The sequence below is a fragment of the Cebus imitator genome, unplaced genomic scaffold (genome assembly GCF_001604975.1).
Source record: "Cebus imitator isolate Cc_AM_T3 unplaced genomic scaffold, Cebus_imitator-1.0 Scaffold100, whole genome shotgun sequence".
Classification (NCBI taxonomy): Eukaryota; Metazoa; Chordata; class Mammalia; order Primates; family Cebidae; genus Cebus; species Cebus imitator.
Window position 1 is genome coordinate 2332473 of NW_016107415.1, and position 16852 is coordinate 2349324.

At 36.8% G+C, this 16852-nt stretch overlaps 1 protein-coding gene across 4 annotated transcripts in view; it reads left to right on the forward strand.

Annotated features, from left to right (window-relative positions):
• Window positions 1–324: 324 nt before the first annotated feature.
• CTNNA2 (catenin alpha 2) overlaps window positions 325–16852 on the forward strand; it is a 1139443-nt gene continuing 1122915 nt past the window's right edge. For all 4 annotated transcript variants that reach the window (XM_037741389.1, XM_017536690.1, XM_017536691.1 and 1 more), the window contains exon 1: window positions 325–592. The gene's annotated coding sequence lies outside the window, so the exon portion shown is untranslated. The remainder of the gene's footprint in view (window positions 593–16852) is intronic.

A 16852-nucleotide genomic window follows, 5' to 3' on the forward strand; every position in this document is an offset into this window, starting at 1 on the left:
CCCTCTCCCGGGGCCTCGCGACTCCGGCGATTCAGCTCCTGGTCGCCGCCCGCAGGGTAACGCGGTTGTCATGGACACGGCACCTGCGCCCTACGGCAGTGGCCCTTTGCCGCCGTCCCCTCCCCCCACCTGCGGCGCCCAGCTGGCCGCGCCTCCGGAGCTCCGCCCCGCCCCGCCCTTTCGGGCGCTCCCCGGGCCGCGCGTGCCCGCGCCACTCCCCCCGCGCTGCCCCGTGCCTTTCCAGGCGCCGCGGAGCCACGGGGACCGTGGGGGCGCGCGTGCAAGCAAGCGGCCGCGCATGCGCACTGGCTGCCTCCCCTAGCGGCGATCCGGGCCGCTGCCGCTCGCGCTTGGGCAGGACGCGGGGCGGGCGGGGGGAGGGGGGAGCGGCTTCGCTTCCAGCCCCGAGTGAGGCGGAGACCCGGGCGGGCGGGCAGAGCAGGCGGCACCGCACCTCGGCCAGAGGCGGCTGCAGCAGCTGCTGCCCTTGTCCCTGCCGCCGCCTCTCCAGTCCCTTCTGTGATTGCCACTCCAGCTGCTGCGAACCGGCGAGAAAAAGGAGGAGGCGAGAAACTCCCACCGACCCACAGAGGTGAGTCCCGGGCAGAGCATCCTCCATCCTTGCCTGCCTCCCTCCCTCCCCACCTCCCTCCCATCCTCTCCGTCCTCCCCCCTCCCCGCTCCCCAACCCTCCCTCCCTCATCCTTCCCAACATCCCTCTCTCCTCTCCCCTCCTTTCTCCCTTCCAGCCTTTCTTTCATCCCTTTCTTCCTCTCTCCCAGCCCCACTTCCTTCCCACCCTTTCTTTCTTCCCCGTCTTCCTTGCAGCCGCTCGCCCTAGAGAACAGCTCTCCATCCCTTCCCTCTTGTCTCCATCTCTTTTTCCCCCTTTCTAACCTCTTCCCGGTGGGTGGGTGGGAGCATCCCTTGCCTGCTACAACTGTCCGGATTCAGGGGTTCCAGAAAATTGGGCTCTTATGCTGAGAGACACACTCTTAAACAGCGGGTGTCCTGCAGGTCCCTAAATTTTTAGGATGAGGGGTCAAGTTGGGTAGAGTACTGGGAACTGGAGGGAGAAGATGATCGAGGAAGAATCTATGGATTTGTGCTGTATTAGGGTGGGGGTGGGGAGGGCTGTCACTTGGACATGTTGCCAACAGCCCCCATACCCCTCTTCAGCAGTTTCTTTTTTTCGCCTGGGAATTACATATTCCCAGCGTGTGTTTCACCAATTTAAAATCCAGCTTTCCCTGCTTTGATTGTCTCCGTGAGAAGCCACAACGAAAGAGGAGAAGAGAGGAAAGGAACAAGAGAGAAAAAGGGGAGGGGAGAGAAAGGGAGATGGCAGTGGAAGCTTGTGTTCTTTTCCCCTAGGCCTCTTTGGATTGACATTTTCAAACCACCCGCCTCATATTTGGCTTGGAATTGAACCTGTGTGTCCTTGGTCTTGTCACTACCTACTTCAAAGGCAGAAACTCTCTAAACTTTAATGCCTGTGTACCGCAGCATTATTTATGGATTGTTTTGCTCAGCATACAAAATACCAAGGCAGAAAGGTTTTGGAAAATAGGGAGCAGAAGGGTAGAAGAGATGTACTTTTGTTCATCATGGGTTAACTTCTCAAGTAGGATAATGGTTGGACAGTTTTGGAGAAATGAGGTTATACTCCACAGGCTTGTAGATATACCATTTACATGGTATTAGCATTATATCCTTTAACAGAGACCCTTACCCATTTTCACCTACCTCATAGGAACCCCGAAGATGTTCGAAGAGAAACATACTGTGTGATTCTGTTTGTGGTTTACACCAATGGAAAAGTTGAATTAGCTTTAGAACCATTGTTAATAATTTAAAATCGCTGTTGGTTTTGCATCACTTATTTTCACAGAACACTATAATTTGCCTTGCTCTCTTTAGCTTGCACTCTAACCCGCTATATTATACACATTACTGGCAATTTGACAATTCTTTCTGTAAGTATTGCTGCTGTAAACTTTATTTATACATGGTGGAACAGCCATACCTCAGAATGTTTAGTATATTTATCATCTCAGAAGGGTCCAGCAGTGTAACTATAAATCAAAAATTGATATTTTGAAGCCTATATTTGTCCTATTTATATTCGCCTAGAAAAAAAAAAACAGACCAGAAAACCTTAATATATTTAGAATAGCTGTGTTTTATGTTTAAGGTGTATATGTGAGGGACCAAAATTAATGGTGGATTCGTTTAAGTTGCTGGTGAGAAACTATGCTATGGAACACATTATTGATTTTTTTTCTTTTCATTAAAATTATTATATGACAGTAGTGCAATATGCACTTTTGCATTTTATGGGAATGTAAAGCAGGAGCTGAGATGAAGAGAATTGCCTTCTTAAGTGATTGAGTGCTGATCTGATGAAGAGCTGATAGTTAATCACCTGAGTCAGTGCTGGGGAAGTGTGTAACGTTAGGAATGATGGACTCCTTCAACTCCCCATGGTAGGAATGCAATTCCATTAATGGCTTGGCTGACTCTTCAGCCGTGTAGCTAAAGCTTGGTTGAATTACCAGTGTTACCAACATCCTGAAGCAGATTGCAGTCAACCTGTGTGTATTGGAATGCTTGTATTACTTAATAGTGAACTTGTAGATTGGAGTGTTTTCCTTTTCCTGCAATACCATGAAACAAGTGAAAGACTGTCATGTTAATTATATATGAGCACAATAAGTTAGTTTTGTTCAAATTCCTTTCAAAAGACTTTTCCCTTCCCGGTATCTCTGCAATTATTTCTTTGTGGGGCTTCTCAGTTGCGAATGTGGGGAAGTGGCAGCCCTTCCACCAGCTTTGCTCTTTCTTTGTTGCAGTTTTTCTGCAGAGTGATGTGGGTGTATGCCCCAGTTTTTGACACTGTGCTTAGTATAGAAAAACAGGTACTTTTCTTTTGTCTTCTTTGTAAACATTAGTCCACTGAATAGAAACAAAACATACGAAGTTATTAAAGAACAATAGAATAAAATAACATTTTGTTTACAGCAAAAGATTTCAGAGAGATGATTAAAATTAATGAAATGTGCATATTAGAAGAGCAACTAGTGTCTTTCAAAAGCAGCTTGCCTCCTTGACTGTAATCCAGTTTGCAGATAAAGACTGGCTTCCTCTGAAGAATTTCAATCCTAGAGGCTTCTGCCTTTAGTTGACTGGATCTTCAAAAATACATGATACAATAAAGAGCTAATAGAACATCTTAGGACCCCTGTAAAACATATTCTAGATACATCCTCTATGCCTCCCTCCCTCAGAGCTCTTAACACCTGCCCAACCCTATGCTGAGTAGTGTGAGGTACTCCAAGAAATTTCAAAGAAGTAAAAGACTCTCTTTGACCTCAGCCTACAGTCTAGTTGAGAACAGGCATTTTTATGAGGTTCTATTTCACAGTGGCAAAGAACAAGATCTTTGGAGAGAGCTTTAGATGTGATTACAGGCTCTAGTTCTTAGGAGCCTTGTGTCCTACATACAATTTAAATCAATTTTTTTATCTATAAAATGAAAATTGTAGGGAAGTCTGATTCATGGGCTTGCTTTAAAGGTTAATTGTCTTTAGCACAGTACTTGGCAAAAGCAAACATATATTAAGTAAACATTATTATAATTAGGATAAATGGTTTGAATGCATTCCAAGACTGGATATGATTATGTACCAGAAAGGCAGAAGAGCAAGTAAGTATTAGAGGAATTGTGAAGAAGATAGGTGTCTGTGTAACTGGGAAAATATATTCAGTATTAGCACTGAAGCTTGGACAGAGATTCCTGGGAAAGATTTCCTGCAGGGTGGGCACCACAGTTGGAACAAAAGCAGGGAGGGAGGAAAAGGCATGGTGTGTTTGAAGAACATCAGGGAGACTATTTACTGGAAGATTTGGTGTACAGGTGTGTGTATTAAAAGGCAGAGTAGACACAGTCAGTGTAATTATACTGTCACTCGGTTAAGACAACTTCTAGTATGGGATCCATTTCATTATGTAGAAGGTTCAGCTACCCATGGAGCTAGTTTCAGTTCTTTGTCTCACCTAAAGCCCCATCCCAAGACATGAATTCCATGGTCGGCATGATAGTGAGGACCCAGAACGGTCTTAAGTCTTTTCTTCTAACTTCAAGGCAGAGGGAAAACTTGACCTTTGCTGAACAATAAAGATTTAATATTATGGTTCTTATAACTCTCTCTTGTTTTTCCTTACCCCATGAATATTCCAGGACTATATCTTAGAGTATATAACCAAGATTATTTTACTTTGACCTATATGAAGCCAGTACTTGTTAGGATAATTGTATTTCCAGGGGCTTATTTTTTTACTTCATGGTTGACTTTTCCTAATTACAAAAGCCCCTTTCCTTGGTGTCTAAGATTATTAACAAATTCTAAATGGATGATGCTCTTTCAGTTTTGTGGCTGTGAGGCTAATGGGTGATGGAACAGAAAGTCTAGCAGGGAACTGGCGTGGAACAGGTTAAATATACGCTCCATGTGGAGTGGCAAGTGCTCACTGGCAACATCTGTTGGCACACGTTTGTTTTTAGTTGAGGTTCATAAACTATTGTGAACATTTATCCACAAAATGTTTATCCAACAGCATAAGTGATATGAATGGAATTCTTTTATTCAAAAATGGATTTCCAGAAAATTTTGCCCTCAACTTTGAAGTGTCAGTATTTATTATGCCCATGTTTAACCCATTTTAATAAACATGATTTCATTATTTCTTCCCAAGTAGTAAAATATTTCTCATGTATTTCTGTTTCGTAGTTCTAATAATATGCAAAATTCTCCTCTTGAATATTATCTTAAGATGTATTAGTCATAAACATAAATATGTTTCTAAAAGCTAATATGAATATACTTCTAAAAACTAACAAACCATAGACTGTAGTAGTTTTATTTTCTGTTTGGAGATCCTTCTTAATTGATGTTTTAAAAATTCAGCAGATCTAAATAAAACATTTTCAGATGTGTTACTACTAGTCAGCTTTATGTTAGACTACTGGAGATTTTTGACAAATGTAACTTTTGACATTTTTATTTTTCTTATAAGTGAATTTTTATATCAGAGCTGAATTCTAGCTCAACCATAAATTTGTATCCTATTCCTCTTTGAAATTATTACTTGTAACACATTATACAAAACATAGTGATTGTCTGACTTTACAGAAATTAATTTTATAGGGCTTAACTATTGAAAGTGATTTTATTTTTCTTTTTATTTATAGGCCCTATCTGTGCACACGACTATTAGACTATTATATTTCAGGTATTAGGAAAACTTGCATTCACTGGAGTGAAAAAAGCAGATATGTTCCCCATACATGAAGGTGGTGACCTAACAGGGAGGGAGGTGGAGTAAGGATGAGACAGAATGAATTAATTTTATTTTCTCTTTTGAGCTGAAGGATACATAACTATCTGTTCAATTAGATGTTTTCTATATTTTTGCTGTGATGTCTACTATAATATATGTTTTCATTGTTTTAAAGTAGGCTTTATATATACATTTCAATGAATCGTTTTTAAAACTAGAGCAGGGATAAAAAAACTAATGTAAATCATATGTTGATTTTTTTTTAGTATCTTGCTACTTTGAGACATCTAACTATTTTGTTTGCTGGGCAGTTTTGGGGAAGCCAAGTAAGACATTTATGGGACACATTGAGATGGAGATACATTAAATAAGATCCTAACTTGCTACAGTGTTCCTACATTAAATGAGTGGACGTGCCACAGTGATAGAGATAAAAAAAAGTCCTTGAATTTTATATGGTCTCAAGGGCTACAGAGGCATAATAGAAAATTAATAGAAAGCTTCTGAGATGTTCATATTGTGTAAATTGAGTTTAGGTTGTTCATTATATATCTGCAGTAAATCCAATATCTTTTTTTTATGGCCCCTTGATATTTTGGAACTAAAGTCATGGACTCTTGATGGAGCTATGTCAATTGTTCTTCCACAACCCACTCAGAAACTACAAGGACTCCAGAAATCACCAGATAACTGATGTTATCATGATTAATTTGTAAGCATTTGGGGAAAATTTAGTCTTTCAAGTTTAACTTAAATTCATAGGGCTTGAAGCAGTTGTTAAATATCATCAATCCATCTTTCAGTGAGGAAGTAGTAATGTCTCTTAACTAATTTAGAAAGAGCTACTTGTACTCACTTGTTTCTAGGAAAGGGTATCTTATAATTCTTTAGAGTTTACCACTTTATTCTGTTTCTTCAGGCATTGATAATTGCCAGAGTAATTTCATAAAATATGTTTTTTTTTCCTAATTTACAGAAGTAGAGTAAAGAAGTGTATACAATACTCAAATTTCTTGGGTAAGGCTGGGCACATTGGCTCATGCTTTTAATCCCAGCACTTTGGGAGGCCTAGGCAGGCAAATCACCTGAGGCCAGAAGTTTAAGACCAGCCTGGCCAACATGGGGAAACCCCATCTCTACTAAAAATACAAAAATTAGTTGGGTGTGGCGTCTGGCGACTGTAATCCCAGTGTCACAGGTGGCTGAGGCAGGAGAATCTCTTGAACCCTGGAGGCGAAGGCTGCAGTGAGCTGAGATCACACCACTGCACTTTAGCCTGGGTGACAGCACGAGACTCTGTCTCAAAAACAAACAAAAAATAATAAAGTCTTGGGGAAAAACAAATCTGTATCTAAATTCATCTCTCTACTGCACTTACGCTTTCCATATATTTTTGTTTATTATATTGCGTAGCATGAATTCATTCAACAGGTATTTTTTGAAAATACCTGCTTTGTGTAGAGCATTGAGCTAGAGATTATAATTTCATAAGCACATTGAACCAAGGAAACTTGAATTCCTCCCCAGGTTTTCAACCCACTAATTAATTAGTTATGTGACTGAATATTAGGCTCAAACTCTCTAACCCTTACTTATTTATCTGTCTTTTATGTGACTTAGACTAGATGATATGTAAATATCTAGCTATAAAATTTTATAATTATACATGTGAATTTTCCTTAAAATTTCAAGGTAAAATGATTTATTTTCATTGTGTTCTGTTTTATTTTTCTTTTGAAACATAAACTTTGGCTGCATAAGAAAAAAAAAAAAACTTCACCTTTTATGACATATGCTTTCCCTTTCCCAATAAAATTGCAAATTTAGCTTCACAGTCCTGGACAAACTGCAAGGGACTAAGAAACCTGTCTTTTGTCTCTCCATCCTTCCCTCTCTTTCATTTTGGAAGTTCTTCCTACATTGAAGGTTCAAGTCAGTTGCTACAACTATTTAGGGAGTCTCCCAGTGTGTGGTTGGCTTGCTTCAATCATCCCAATGTTTGTGAAAGATTATCTGGCATTTATGCATTTAGAATGAGGTAATGTTTGTTTAAGAAGTTATATATATTTTAAGGTTAGTATTTCTGCCTCAGGCATAGTAAAGCCCTGCTTATCCCCAAGTTCTGTTTCAGAGGACCTGGCGGTCACCAGTCTTCCTACCAATACAGCTCCAAATTCCCATTAAAATTATTTTAATGAAATTTTGGACATATGTTTTATACAATAAAGTGTACCCATTTCAAGTGAATACTTTGTTGTGGATTGACAAACACACCTGTGTAACCATCACTGCCATCAAGATACAGAAAATTTTTTTTACCATAAAAACTTCTCTTCTCTTCTGACTGATCTGCTTTCTGTCCTATAGATTCACTTTTCCTATTCTAGAAATTGATATAGGTTGAATGACAGAATATGTACTCATTTTTATATTCCTTTTCTCATTGAGAATAATGTTTATGGGACTGATCTATGATTTTGAGTATATAAACTTCTAGAAAACAGTATAGAAGATAATCTGTGATTTTGGGTAGGCAAAGATCCCTTAGGACCTAAGAAGCACTAACCATAAAATTTAAAAGAAAAGATGTATTAGAATTTATCAAAGTTAAAGAAAAAACTTTTGCTCTTCAAAAGACAAAAGATTTGTTAGAACTACATATCTCTCTCTACATATTTGACAAAGGACTTTATCTAGACTATATATAGAACTCTTGCAACTCAATAAGAAGACAGGCAATCCATTTAAAAAATGAACAAAATATGTGAAGTCATATTTCACACAAAATATATGGATACCCTATGAGCACATGAAAGGGTGTTTAACTCTATAATTCACCAAAATAATTAAATTTAAAAACGACAGTGTGATGCCACTAGACAAACACTAAAATGACTAGATTGTAAAGACTGGCAATACCAAGTTTTGGAGAGGATGTGAAACAACTGTGATGCTCATGCATTGCTGGTGGGAATGCAATACTTTGGGAAACAAATTTGGCAGTTTCTCTTAATGTTAAAAATACTCTTAACATACGATCCAGAAATTCCACTCCCAGGTGAAATAAAAACATATGTACAAGGACTTTCACCTGAAAATTAATAACAGCTTACTCATACTAGCTTCAAACTAAAAACAACCAAAATACCTGTCAAATTCCTAAAGCTACTCCTTTGAGATACAAAACAAAGATGCTGATATATATACATATATATATCTAATTTTAAGGTGTGCTATTTAATATACGTTACCTGGCAGCAGAGGAAGGGGAATACATTGGGAAAGATTTCTAAAAGTGACAAGAAATGCAGAAGATGGGAGACCTGGACTTTGTTTCTACTTTTACATTTCTCTTGTCTGTGCCCGGTTTGTGTGTTGACTGCTTCCTCAGCCAGTGCCATGATCACTTCTTTAGTTCCTAGCACACCGTCATGCAGCAGCAGTGTCTCTTCCTGCAGAATGGGGAGGTTTTTGCCAAAACCCCTCCTGCAGACTTCTCTCTTATCTCACTGGCCAACACTGAATCCCATGGACATTCCCAATCTATTCAATGGCAAGGGGAATGGGAATACCACGTATGACAGGCTTAGACTAAATCACCATTTACCAGCTGGGACTACATATGGGATTAGCATTCACTGAGTGGAGGAGGTTAGGGGATTGATGAACAGAGTGGCAATTCTGTTAATATGGAAGGGGTAAATGATTGTTGGGTAAGCAAGAAGCAGTGTTTATTAGAATTTGATTTAGAGGTCTGCCTTGTTCTCAGCGTTCAAAGAGGTTGAAGCAAAAAGCTGAGATTGTAGTCACAACTTTTAATTGTGGGAGTGTGTTTGAAGAAACAGGTGACAGAGGGCAATGTAGGACAAGAAGGAGAAAATTTAGATCCTAGCCCACAGCATGAACTGGAGAGGGAGGGAGTCTGGATCCAAGGGAACAATTTAAAATGGGCAAGCATACAAATAGTGACAAGCAAAGCCAAGCACATTGGGGCCCATGGAGTTGGGACAGGAAGCAAAAGTCAGTGCTGGCAGTAGTCTGGAATCCAGGCAGGCAAATTCGATTGCAGTTTGCCCATCTGTGAAATCAGGACCTCAGGCAAGAAGATTTTCATGTTTTGCTTGTTAAGGCAGAAGCCAAAACAGTAATTATTTTCTACTTTTTTTTTTTTAAAGGTGTTCTCAACCACTCTAGATTCTATCTCAAAGATCAGAGCTGCATCTTCCATTTTTCTAGTATTCTCCTGTTTTCATTGCTAGGCCCATTCCTTCATAAATGTTTGTTGATCAAACTAAGTCTGAACTCACTCTGAGTATATTTCTGGTCAAATATAACAGCCATTCATCAAATGCTTTCCTGTAAGTTACGGAAACCACTGTTTTGTTGGGGGGCAGGGCACAGTCCTGGAGCCATACATGAGTAAGATACAGTGCCTTATTTCATAAGTTGATAGTCTAGTAGGGGCTGTAAGATGAGTACCTGAACAGTTTAATACCAGACAGAATGATAGAGTGTGTCCTGTAGTGTGTTACTGACTCCACAGCGGCCTGGGTCAAAAATCCAGGCTGACACAGCATCAGAAAGTTTGTTACAGCAATGGATGGGAATAAGAATATGGAGGAGGGATGACCTTGTATTGGTACTTTTAAATCAGTCCTGTCTTGGTCTGGGAACTGGGACAGGGCTGACCTGGCAGGGAGATGGGATCAATGAGCACAGCAGTGGGAGAGGTGGAGAAATCACATTCGAGAAAACTAAAGCTAGGACACTGATAACTGCTCAGTAGGTAGCTGAAAAGTGAGACTAGAGTGAAAGGGAGAGGCTGGGAGTAGAGAAATATTTTGGCATTATCTATACAGAGGTATCTTAAGAATTCAATAACAGAAGATACATTGTTTCAAAAAGAACATGTTTTGTCTTTTGCACTTACAGTAATAAATGCCCATTGTAGAACATCTAGAAAATAACAAGAAAAAGAATCTGGAAAATAAAAATCACTGCAGTCCAACTATTCAGTGAACATTTAGTGAATTTCTTTTTCCCCCAAGAGTTCATCTGAGTTTATCATATAGTAAGGGAGTTTTTAAGCACAGCTGAGAGCATAGGTATGTATATGTTTGTAAATATATCTAAACGTTTCCCGCCATAATAAAAATTATTCCTTTACATTAGTTTTTGTGTAACATTGCAATTTTTGGAATTTAAGTATTACATCTTTGGCTGTGTACAGAGATAAAATGTCTGGGTTGATCTGCCTTCAGTATGGGCCGTGTCATGGGCAAAGGATTGATTTTGGGGGCTCCAGGAGACTGCTTCAAAGAAATAGAGGTCAAGGTCTGTGTAGCTGTACATATATATGTATATATTTCTTAAATGGCAACACGATGTTCTATACTCTATTTTCCCTTTACATATAGTTTAGAGATATCTCCACCCTGGTACAAAACGGTATACACTATTGTTTTAACTGCTGCCTGTTGTTTTATGGTGTGGTTGTACCATGGTTTATTTAAACCTCATTTCCATGTACATTCAGTTTGTTTGTGCTATTATATTTCAAACAGTGCTAAGATGAGCATCCTTATACAGGTTTATTGTCTATATGGACTAATGCATTTTTCAAAGGTAAACTTATAAATGTAATTGTTGGGTCATAAGGTGTGTGCATTTTAAATTTTAATAGTGGCAAATTGCTCTTCCAATTGTTCGTACCCATTTGCCTTCCACCAACAATATGAAAGTGCATATTTCTTTACCTTTTTGCCAATACATGATAATTTTAAACTTGTAAAAGTTTACCAATGAATAGGTCAGAAGAATACTTCTTTTTTATATAAATTTGTTTCACAGATTTCTAGAGGTTATCTTTCCATTTGTTTTCTAATGGCCTAATGTTTTGCCTTTAGCTGTGATGAGTATATGCTTTTTTTTCTAGTTTATTTTTGCATGAGTTATTTATCTTATTTTCATTTAAGGACTTAATTATATTCTCTGGGTACAAAGAATTTTGTTGTTATTACTTAATTAATAACACACTATTAAAACTACTATTGTGATTTCTAGTAGGTGATGGCTTTTTGCCAAAGTTTTATCTCTATTTTTACATCTTTTTTTTTTTCAGATGAATATGATTATCAGGTTGCCAATTTTAAAACAACACTGTATTTTAGTTAGTATTGTATTTAATTTAAGGGAATTTTGAGGGTGAAGTGACAACTCTAAATTCATAATCTTTCCATTGGCATGTCTCTTTATTTATTCAAGTATTTTTGTGTCCTTCAGTAACATAAATAGCCTTCTTTATAGAAGGAAACATTTCTCATTTTGTGTTATTATGAGTTTTTATTACTGTTGGGGAAGGGATTTTATTCTTTAATATTTCCTAATAGGTTATTGCTGATGTAGAAATTATTCTTTTTGATTTTTATTTTTGGTTTTGTCTCCTGTCACCTTGTTGAAATACTTTATTGGTTCAAAAATGTACTCTTGTGTTTTTCTTATCAATTTATATACCTCTTTTATATCTTAAGATAAGAGTTCATAGTTTAAATATGCACACACACACACTCACATACTTGCAAGTCTTATTTAAATGAAAATGATAAAATATAATACCTTTTTCTTTTAGTGTCTTCTAATTTTAAATACATTTTTTCTTCTACCTTAGATTTGGTGTGAATGAGACACTATTCAGATTGTAAATACACTGTTTATACTGAGGTCCAAGTACACCTTTTTTGTTTTTAAAATTGTTCTCAAGATCTGTCTTTTCCATGGTAACCTAAGTATACTTATGCCGATATCAGTATATTTGTGATCTTTCCCTTTGGAGTAAGCATAGTGGGTACATGAGCTTCATATTCTTACTTCCAGAAATTTACTTGGCACTTTTGTGGATGTTTCTCCGTAATTCATGGTGATTTTTTTTTTGTATGCCATTCAAAGTCAGGGGCCATGTCTTTTCACATTGAGTGAATAATTATCTCATGGTGGTGACAACATGTTTGATTATGCTAATGCCTGTGATATTAAACTTCTTTATCTAAGTGACTTTATTCTTTGGATATCTGATTTTTAAAAATATTTTGCCATCATTTGTATATTGAAGCTGTTGTACTAATACAGGATCTTCATTCCAGCATTGTTTTTTATAAATGTGTCAGTATTGATACAGTAGCCAGTACAGCACCACTAAGAAGGTTTTACAGTCTCCAGTTCTTACCCAGAATTTTATTTTTTGGCAGTAAGATCTTCTTATTCAAACTTGAGAGGAAACTTAACCTGGGTAGTATTTTCATGACTTTTTAAATCAGGGAAATGATTATTTTGAATGAAAACCTTTCACTGATTATGCAAATTGAGAAAATGGGCTAATTGCCATGAATTGTAATTGTTCATTCATCTGGTCTAGTCTTTATAAATACATAGCAGTATTGATTTATCATTAATGAACCCATCTTCATAAAACCCTGTGATCCTTAGTATTATGTTGGTGCAAAAGTAATTGCGGTTTTTGACATTAAAAATAATGGCAAGATTGCTTTTACAGTACATTATTACATTATGTTAGTAAAAGTAATGGCAAAACCGCAATTACTTTTGTAGCAACCTAATAAGTTAGTGTAAATAGATGAAACAATTTTTACTGTTGAAAACAGGCATTTTGCTTTGTAGAGTATTGACTATGTATGTGAAATTAGTAGCAAGTGTAAGTCATGGTTCATGGAACTGCAAGAGACTTTTATTAGTGCTGAATCTAGTTTAAAAATTCAGTTAACTGTCTTTTCTTAAAGAATTAACACCGTAAAGATGAGTTAGAATAATACCAATATGATAAGTTTGAATAAAACTATCAGTTAACAACATATAGCTGTTTTCCATTCTACTTTGATTGAATAATTTGAGATGCTTCTGTTTATTTGATGAAATTTTCTTGATGACTGCTTGCCTTTGGAAAGAATTTTTTGTTTGCTGTTGCTGTTATGAATAGCTGAAGTCTTAAATCCAGGTGTATTACATTTTATTGTTGCTCACTTTATCTTACAATTGCAGAGTTGTTCTTCACCAAGGCAAGTTAATACCATATGAAATAAATGCTCTTTTTTGAGTATGAATTTACAGTATTTTATATCAAAATTAGAAGTAAGTGGCATCATAAAATGTTTCAACTAGTAAAATGCTAACTTTGTATAATTTTTATTTTTCATACTTTATTATAGTTATAAAACAATCTATACTGTTACTATTTGCCTTTCACTCAAGAAAATGCAAATACTTAGTGAAGATACTAAAGGCTACAAAATGACATGACAAGAATTTAGAGAAGACATAAAAAATCTTACTGTTGTTAATAAGGCAAACTGAGCTGGAGATTCAATGCTATTGCTGTGAAAATCCCAGCTTCCATTTTTTTCTTTTTTTGTGCAGAAATTGCTGTGCTCATTCTGAAATTCATTTATAAAGTAAGAATACTCTAAAACAATCTTTAAAAAGATGAACAAAGTTGGAAGACACACATCTTAATTTCAAAACTTACTGCTGAAGTATAATAATCAAGACTAAGTGGTATTAACATAAGCATAGGCATCTAGATCATTGGAATAGAATTGGGCATTCAGAAATACACTCACATATTTATGATTAATTGATTTTTCAACAAGGGTGACAAGACAATTTAATGAGGGAAAGAATAGTTTTTTAAACAAATGGACAACTGAATAAACATATACATGAAAAAGATGAATTTGGACCACTATCTCCCCCCATATAAAAAAAAATTGATGATAGACTTCAATATGCATTATAGACCTAAATATGAGAGCTAACTGTAAAACTCTTGGAAGAAAACGTAGGTGTGAATCTTAATGACCTTGGATTAGGCATTGGTTTCTTGGATTAGGGAGTAGATTTGTAGATATGACACCCAAAGCACAAGCAATAAAAGAAAAATAATGTAAATAGAACTTCATCAAAATTAAAAACTTTTATGCATCAAAGGGTCCCATCAGGAAAATAAAAAGACAACCCAAGAATGGAAGAACATGTTTACAAATCATATCAATAAGAATCCTTTCTTCAAAATATATAAAGAACTATTGCAAATTAATAATAAAATGAATACCTAAATTTAAAAATGGGCAAAGGACTAGAATAGACATTTCTCCAAAGAAGAGATACAAATGGCAAATAAGCACATGAAGAGATGCTCAGCATCATCAAGTGAATGCATATCAAAACCACAATGAAATATGAATTCACACCTACTAGGCTGGTTCTAATAAAAAAAACATTAAGAACAAATATTGGTAAACAATGTGGGGAAATTGGAATTCTTATATATTAAGGTAGGAATGTCAGCGTAAATTTAAAAGGGAATATGAAAGATGCATCTAATTTGGAAAACAATTTGCTAGTTCCCCAAAAAGTTAAATATAGAATTTTCTTATGATCCAACAATTTTATTCTTAGGTATGTATTGAAGAGCATCAAAAAAATGTCCACACGAGACTCTGTACATTTTGTATCCCTAGCAGCATTATTTATTGAAGCCATAAAGTGGAAAAATATGACATCTATTAATTGAAGAATGAACACACAAAATAAGGTATATTTATACAATGGAATAATATTCTGCCATAAATAGGAATAAATACTGATACACGTGAAACATGGATAACCTTGAAGACATTATGTTAAGTGAAAGAAGCCAGACACAAAATGTCACATATTATATGATTGAATTTACATAAAATGTCCAGAATTTGCCAATCTGCTTAGACAAAAAGTAGACTAGTGGTTGTCAGGGATTGGGAGAAGGGAGGAATGAGGAATGAATGCTAATGGGTTCACATTTTTCCTTTTCCTTTTTTTTTCTCTTTGGAGACGTGGAAACAGTCTCACTCTGTTGCCCAGGTTAAGTGCAGTGGTGCAATCATAGCTTACTGCAGCTCAAACTTTTAGGTACACACGATCCTCTCCACTTGGCTCCCCAGTAGCTGGGATTATAGGTGTATGCCACCATGTTTGGCTGATTATTATTATTATTTTGTAGAGACGGGGTCTTGCTGTGTTACCCAGACTGGGAGTTTTCTTTTTGATATGATGCAAATTCTGGAATTAGATAGTGGTGGTGGTTGCACATACTGTTTGTGCATATACTACAAAACATCCACTGAATTGTACACTTTAAAATGATAAATGTTGCATATGAATTATGCTTATAAGACAAATAATTATTTTTGGTTTTGTTTTTCCATTTGGAATGTACAAGTTACTCCTTGTCATAATATTAAATGGTATATTTTTTTCACTAGAGTTGAACTTCAAGCCAATTTACATTGTAGAGTACAATTGTACTATGTTCATACAATCACAAAATGAACATTATGACATTTAATTATTATGTTTATATCCAGCCATAATATAGCTGAAAAGACATTTCTTAATTGCCTGTCTTAGAGGTACTCTATTTGTGATACCAGGATAAGTAAGAGATGGTGTCTACCCCAAGACATCTAATGGTATATAGCGGGAAAATGTGACCCATAAACAAATAGCTGAAGAATATGACATGGTGTAGAGGTATATTGGAAGTTATAGATAGCAGTGATGGATGAGTATCTAAAGTAAAGCAGAATTAGACAAAGGTCTAGAAGATCCTCATTTCAATAGGAACTTAAAGAACATGTAAGAGTTTCCTGTAAAGATAAATTAGGAAATAGCATTCCAGGTTGAGGGGAAAGCGTGGAGGTAGGAATGTCAATGTAAATTTAAGGCTCAACAAATCGTGCAGTTGCCAGAGTGGTTAGGAGGAGAGATGAGGCATGTGGAGGTGATAGGGATGAAGACAACAGAACTGATTATTATAGAAGTGTCGAAGACTTAGGAACCATCTGAATGTGAGATTCAGGACAAAGGCAAAGACAAAGTTAACTGAACATTATCACGTCTTCTTGTGCGAAACATTAATTTCAGACTTAGCTGATGTTTAGTTTTAATGATGTAAAATATGAAAAGCTTACAGGACTTCTAGATGCAAGTCTTCAGTAGACACTTATCAATCAGGTCTGGACTCCGGAGCTGTTAGTATTCAAATTAGGAATTTTAGAGTGAAACAGGAGGCGATAGTTATAGCTGTGAAAGTAGATGAAATGCCGTACGGGTTGCATAAAGCATTATAAATATGGGGCCTGCATCCTCAGGAATACCACTGCTTAAGTGACAAATAATGAAAAAAAATTTAATGGGAAAGAGAGAGGAATCCTACGGTGGTATTTAAGACAACAAAGTCAGCAAAATGAAAAAGGAAAAAACACTTGGAAAAGAAAAATTGTACTCTTTTAGCTTTTGGCTTGAATTTTTAGCCAAACATACAGAAACAAAGAGAGGCAGTTGTAAGATCAAATCTTACATCTGTTTACTGCTTTCAGCCATGAGGTCTTTGGGTTATGACAGTCAACAAGAGAAAGGAAGGGTAAGAAATGACTCAAGAAATGATAAAGCCTGAACCGGG